The sequence below is a fragment of the Pseudophryne corroboree genome, chromosome 2 (genome assembly GCF_028390025.1).
Source record: "Pseudophryne corroboree isolate aPseCor3 chromosome 2, aPseCor3.hap2, whole genome shotgun sequence".
Taxonomy (NCBI): domain Eukaryota; kingdom Metazoa; phylum Chordata; class Amphibia; order Anura; family Myobatrachidae; genus Pseudophryne; species Pseudophryne corroboree.
The window spans coordinates 705,601,219-705,608,749 of NC_086445.1; the positions used below are offsets into that span (position 1 = coordinate 705,601,219).

General features: G+C 47.7%; 1 pseudogene; it reads left to right on the plus strand.

The window, feature by feature from the left end:
• The first annotated feature begins 2,127 nt into the window (after positions 1-2,127).
• LOC135051484 (5S ribosomal RNA) lies at positions 2,128-2,246 on the plus strand (annotated as a pseudogene).
• Positions 2,247-7,531: the final 5,285 nt, after the last annotated feature.

Genomic DNA, 7,531 nt, shown 5'->3' on the forward strand with positions numbered 1-7,531 from the left:
ACAAACTCAGGGCCTAATTCAGACCTGATCGCAGATGTGCTAAATTTAGACATGCGGGGGGACGCCCAGCAAGGGCTAGGCCGCCCCGCATTTCAGGCCCTACCCCCTCTACCCCCACAAGGTGCAAAAGCAGTGCAGAGCGGAGATGCTTTTGCACCCGCTGAGTAGCTCCCTGCCAGCGCAGCTCTTGCGCAGCCTAGCTGCGCTGGCAGGCCGCTACCTGCCGCATCCCAGGTCACAGTGGCCAGTGGTGCCGAGAGAGGGGGGAAGAGGGTACAATTTACCCGGGCCCAGGTCTGATGGGGCTTCCTCCCCCCTAACTGGCAGCAGCAGCTACAGCTCTTCTCCTAAGCCCAGCACATGCTGCTGACTGCTGCGCTGGAGGGAGGCATGGTGGTGCTTAAATACATTTTTTTCTTTTTCATCCACTAGGGGTCACTGGAGTACTCTTGGGATATGGACGGCTTCCGCAGGAAGTAGGCACTGAATAAATTAATTTTGGGACTATACCTCCCCTCCATATCCCTGAGTACCTCAGTGTTTTTTCTGTGCTCGACACAGTTAGTAGGCTTGTGGCTTTGCTGCCACAGAGGTCCACATTTCATTGGATTTTTTTCTAAGTTTTTTCTTTTTTCAACGATTTTCAACATCCCTTCCCCCCCTTCCAATAGGTGGGTCCGGGATAAGTGAAGGCTGCTTTAGCAGCTGTGGGTGTCGGACCTCTCAAAAAAAGAGCTCCCTCACTACCACCTGCAGGACTAAGACCTGCAGTAAAGGCTGGACGGAACTTACAGAGAAGGCCCGTCATAGCCCTCACCACAGGGTCCAGGTATGTTGAACGGGGCGGTCAGCTCACGCTGCCGCCCCACTGTGTGGGACACTGTGTGTGTGTGTGTGTGTGTGGCCCAGGCCCTCGATGCCGCTTCGGGCTCCCTCTCCACCATAGCCCGGCTCCGTGTATAGAGAATGGTATACGGAGCATGGGGGGACACACAAATGAGAGTCAAAAGGCAGGTTTCTTAGCCTAGTGAGTAACTTTGCTGCCACAGTGATGTTCCCTGCACACAGAAATGTCAGGGTCCCTGGATAAAATCTCATGATTAAACTCTTATTGATAAGGGAATACAGCAGAGCTGCATATGTTTTACAAAAGGCTATGAAGTCCTGGTTAAAGCAAGATTAACCATGTTTCCTGTTGTATTTCCAGAAATTCCTGTGTTACATCTCTCCTCCATTGAAGGCGCAGGGGTGTTAAGGGGAATTTGGGAGCAGGCATATGGCTGGCGTGCACTGCACTTGGCCAGATATAATAGAGACACCTTAGTGCTATTTACTGAGTCGTGCAAGTTGTCGGTCTTTGTTTTTGTTTTGGTTGTATTGTCTGTCTGCATAAGTAAGACACCAGCAATTACTAATAAGCAGTTTCCCTGCCATGTCTAAAACATGGATATACATAATTATTTATATCATAACTGTTTATAATGATATTATCCTAAACACTGCAAATCTGATTCATGGTTGTGGCAGCCAAATACTGGTTTTGTTCATTTGTTGTAAAGTAAGTATATTATAACAATTGTAAAGCACATGGTGCTTATAAATCAGTATCTGTGGAGCCGTGTGAGTTCACTCACCTGCAGCAGCTTTGGCTTAAATCACTTGGCCACACCACACTGGATACGCCCAATCTCTTCTGATTTTGGAAGCTAAGCAGTGTTGGGCCTGATTAGCCACCTGGGAGTACAAGGTGCTGTAGGTATTTTTAATCTACAGCCACACCACACTGGGTACGCCCTAACTCATCTGAGCTTGGAAGCTAAGCAGGGTTGCATACTGTTTTACCATCTGGGAAACTGGTGATCCAACTAGATTGCATACTAATACATGCTAGTTTAAACTGTTAAAAATAGCTCAGTTTGGGCTTACACTATCAATATAAACCTACTATAGGTTTTACAGTCAGGATAGCTCTCCAGAGCGCGCTCCCGGCGCCGGCCACTAGAAGGGCCCATTAACTAAGCTGTGGTCAAGCAGCAGTCATCTCAGGTTTTAAGCCCGTGAGAGGTCACATTTAGTTCAGACTTGTAAAAATGTGTTATACCTGTGTACAGGATATGTGTATAGGGGATCTACAGCCACACCACACTGGATACGCCCAATCTCAACTGATTTTGGAAGCTAAGCAGTGTTGGGCCTGGTTAGTACCTGAATGGGAGACCACCTGGGAATACAAGGTGCTGTAGATACTATGTGTGTATATATATATATATATATATATATATATATATTTATTTATTAAAGTCTGAACATGTGTGAATATACATTGTTGTATATATGTATATATAATATGCTGACATTAAAAGTCTATTTTGCAGTAAGCAAGAATAATTGATCAGCACTCAGTGCTTATTAACACTATCTGTTGAGCACTGCAGACATGGCCACACCACAGCAGTTTTGCTTATTGTTTTTACAGGTGGCTCGGTAGCCAAGTGGTTAGGCTTTCCGGCCACAGTGAACATTGTGTTTGCATGAACACTGGTTCAGATCCTGGTTTAACAGGTGTTTTAAAAGTAGGACAATTTTTTTCTTTTAATGTTACTTCCTGGTTCTTTCTCGGAAGTTGCTGCCCTACAACACTTAGACTCTGGAGGAGCGGGGTGTTGTTAGGAGTTTAATTTAATAATTGTTTTTGTACAGCATGACTCTACAGGAAGATTCACTATTGCTGGTAACCACATGCACGGTAATGCAGGTTTATACACACGTTATTTCCGTGGTGTACTTACTGGTTGGAGTACATGATCTCTTGCACTTACATGTGCAGCAGAGTACTGCAATGGATGCATGCTGGGCCCATAACCCAGAGGTAGGCAGATTGAAACTATCCTCTGCTATATGCATTTATGCATAATCAAACAAGCAGCTTCGCTGCAAAGTCGGTCACACAGTGTGTCGGACAAATACGAATCTGGGCCAGTGGCGCAATGTATATCGCATCTGACTATGCATAACAAGATTGTAGGTTCGTCTCCGACTTGGCTTGTTTAAATTGCCGTGATCATATAGTGGTTAGTACTCTGTGTAAAGACTGCACAGACAGTTTCAGTTAGATTGTTGCGGTCGATTGCCACCAGCCCTCATAGCACCAAGCCAGTACGTCAGGTTCTCAGCGAAGGCTGAACAATTTCCAATCAGAGACAATTGCATTTATTGGGGGTTTTACTACATATCGGAGTATACCCTACACAGCAGTAGGGCTGTTGCTTCGCCCTGCTTTGGTAAGGGTTTGAGGTAACAAGGCTGTAGTGGCAGGGCATTCCGGTTCAGGTTTGCCCTAAATAAAGACCACCTTACACTTCTTGCTGCCTACAGCTTCTTTGGACGTTGGCAGTTGGTTCTTGCGTTCTAGCTTCGCTAGTAGCGCATAACGTCCACTTTGGCTACGTTCCTAACAGGCGGAGTCGGATTCCAAACGAGATAGATCGCAGACCAAGTGGGGAGGAAAATCTGATTTCCTACCATTGTCTACGCGAATTTCTGGATGATTCCGTCTCAACGACTTCAAATCCTAAGTATGATTCTCAATACGGTAAATCAAAGAATTTACATACCCGAACAGAAAGTACAGGTCATTCGTCATCTGGTACAATTAGTGCTCAAGCCACGCACAGTCTCGGTCACTTGGGCATTCGCCTATTAGACAATGGTGGCGGCTTTCGAAGCGCTTCAGTTCGGAGGACTTCACTCTCGTCCTTTTCAATTGGATGTGTTCGCACAGTGGTCGGGCTCGCATCTGCAGATTTACTGCAGAAGTGAGGTTGTCTCCAAGGACCAGAGAGTCTCTACTCTGGTGGCTCAAAGTACAGAATCTAACCGCAGGGAAACGGTTCGGTGCCTGGAATTGGATAATTCTCACGGCGGACGCAAGTCTCAGAGATTGGGGAGCTGTAGTTCAAAATTATCAGCTCCATGGTCTCTGGGCGGATCACGAAAGATTGCTGCCTATAAATGTCCTGGAACTCCGGGCAATTTACAATGCGCTACTATAAGTAGTGCACGGGCTGCAGGCTCAGGCTGTTCAGGTGCAGTCAGACAATGCGACAGCAGTCGCATACATCAACAAACAAGGAGAAACGAAAAACCGGAGGGCAATGCGGGAGGTACAGATGTGTCCACATGCTGCTCCAGAAGTGGAGTTACCCGCAGGTGGACCTGATGGCATCTCGCCGCAATCATCAAACGCCCCAGGTCGTGTCCAGAACGAGAGATCCAAAGGCAGTGGCGGTGGATGCTCTCTCAATCGCGTGGCCATACAGTCTCGTGTATCTATTTCCACCGTTTCCGCTGCTCCCTCTGTGGCTAAAACGGATCAAAGGAGAGTCCGTCACAGTTATACTAGTGACGCCTCTTTGGCCTCCGGAGAGCTTGGTTCTCGGATCTCCGCGGTCTACTCGCAGTCTGTCTTTGGCCGCTCCCACTACGTTCGGACCTGTTACAGCAGGGTCCATTCCTCTTACCCGATTTAGCGCAGCCACGTTTGACGGGGTGGCTGTTGAGACAGCCCTCTTAAGAAGAGAGGGCATTCCAGAATCGGTTATTCCAACCATGTTACGAGCTAGGAAGCCGGTTACGGCAGCTCATTATTACAGAATTTGGCGTGCCTATGTAGGTTGGTGTGAAGCTCTGAAGTTTCCGACATCATCTTTTAAGTTATCCCGTCTTTTGTTATTTCTACAGATGGGGTTAGATGGAGGTCTGAGTTTATCCACACTAAAGGTGCAGATATCGGCGGCGTCCATTTATTTTCATAGTAGATTGGCCCTATTGCCGTCGGTTCACACCTTTTAGGCAGGGTGTCCTCAGAGTTCAGACTCCATTCACTCTACCTACTGCGCTATAAGACTTGAATCTGGTTTTTAGATTTCTTAGTCTTTTTATTATGAACCCTTACAACAAGTGGATATTAAATTTCTCACTTGGGGAAACAATGTTTCTTTTAGCCTTAGCGTCAGCAAGGCGTGTTTCAGTTTGGGTACTTTGTCATGCAAACCACCGTATTTAGGTTTCATGATGACAGAGCGGAATTCCGAGCAAATTCTGCTTTTCTGCCAAAAGTAGTGTCATCTTTTCACATCAATCAACCAATAGTAGTTCCTATGTTAACAGGAGACTCTGGTAGGTGGATGTGGTATGCGCATTACGCATTTATGTATCCCGAACGTCGACCGTTTGTAAGACGGATACGTTGTTTACTCTCTATGATGCTGCCAAGATGGGTTGGCCAGCTTCTAGGCAGACCTTATCCAGTTGGATTAAAGTGACCATACGTCAGGCTTACCTTCATGCTAGGTTACAGCCACCTACATCGATAACAGCTCATTCCACACGTGCTGTGAGAACATCATGGTCAGCGAGTCGTGGAGCTTCTACGACACAGCGTTGCCGGGCGGCTACATGGTCTTCGGTGCACACGTTTGTGCGCCTCTACAAGTTTGATACGTTTGCGGCATCAGCATCTAGCTTTGGCCGTTTAGTGTTACAGGTGCCAAACAGCTCTCCCGCCACGGAGGAGACTTTGGTACATCCCAAGAGTACTCCAGTGACCCCTAGTGGATGAAAAAGAAAATAGGATTTTGGTACTTACCAGGTAAATCCTTTTCTTTGAATCCATAGGGGGCACTGGACGCCCACCCAGAGCAGTTTACCCGGTTTGGGGTAGGTTCAGTAGATCTTATGGTAACACACTTTCACCGACTGGTTCAGATTAACAAGTTATGGTGTCAACTGTTTAGTTGTCAGTAATGTTGGGTTAACTTTATTGTTGTCCGTTATGTTATATGTAATGCTCAATTGTCAACCTCTCTATCGCTCCTGTTCGGCTCAGTAAAAAACACTGAGGTACTCAGGGATATGGAGGGGAGGTATAGTCCCAAAATTAATTTATTCAGTGCCTACTTCCTGCGGAAGCCGTCCATATCCCAAGAGTACTCCAGTGCCCCCTATGGATTCAAAGAAAAGGATTTACCTGGTAAGTACCAAAATCCTATTTTCAGTATTTTTTCAAAGGGTGCATGGCCATGCCTTCTGTGAATAAGCCACAGCCCCTGAAAAGTACCTGTGCCCAGCCAGACTCTCTACTGCCCTGTATGTGTGCATGTGTAATATCTATCTATATACAGTATATACATATGTGCATGGCCGGATTAAGGCATGGGCGACAGGGTGGTCGTCCCGGGGCCCCCACATGCCGTTGGTCCGCTGAGAGCTGCATCTGAATGCATACTGCATACAGAGCGTATTTATTCAGAAGCAGTGTAGTAAATGGGAGCAGCGGTGTGACATAGACTGTGAAGGAGGACCCAGGCTGGGTCACCCCGCAGTGGCTGATACCCAGCCAGAAGCAGTGGTGGTGGTACTGTCAGTGAAGTAGGCCCTCCCCTAGCACCACAGTGAGGTCCTGGCAGTGACTGGTACTCCGGAGCGGTAGCACAGGCACTGGAGATGCCACCCACCACTCCCCACAACGTGGACTGCAGCGAGAACCCAGCAGTGCTACCTGACTGGTACTCGAGAGCAGCGACACAAGCACTGATGAAGCCCCCACCCCCACCCCACCCAAAGCAAGGACCCGGCAGTGGCTGGGAGTGGCGCAGGCAGTGAGGAAGGAACCTCATGGACGGACCTCCACAGTGAAGGCTGGCACTTCCGGGAGAGCCCCATACTTGCCTTGGTAGTGCCGGAGAGGAGCTGCTGGTGACACTGCTGTGGATGAAAACCCTGGTTAAGTGTGTGTGTGTCTCTGTCTGTCTCTGTATGTTTCATACACTTTGTTGCCCTGGGGCCCCCACAACCCTTAATCCGGCCCTGTATATGTATGTGTGTGTGTGTGTATGGGTTGGGTTTCAGTGACCGGCGGTAGTAAGACCACCGGTCACCATCCAGACACTGGTATCCCGGCATTTAGATGGTCGGTGGGGATAGCGATTGCAACGAAGCCTCTTGCGGACTCATTACGCTTGCCACGCAGCATGCTTGGTGGCTTGCTGCGCTCACCACAGGTTCTATGTCCACTCTATGGGTGTCGTGTACACCCACGAGTGGGAATAGCTCCTGTTGGTCGGCATGTCGACTGGCTGGATATTCAGGTTTCTGTATCCCGGCATCGGTATTGTGACACATAACCACATCCCTGTGTGTACATATGTATCTATCTATATCTATATATGTCATGGCTGGCACTCTGTTCAATATATGAGGAAACAAAAAAGAAAAGAAAGCTGTCTATTGGGTTTCACTAATAAGTCCAATAGAAGACTTGACTACTGTTGTTAAAAGACTAATGCATTACAGAGTACAGAGAGCCACAAACCACAATGCAGACTAGTAAAAATATAACAAGCTTAGCTTGGGATTCAAACCTATGTCCAAAATACTGCAAAAGGGCCCTCATTCCGAGTTGATCGCTCGCTAGCTGCTTTTAGCAGCAGTGCAAACGCTAAGCTGCTGCCCTCTGGGAGTGTATCTTAGC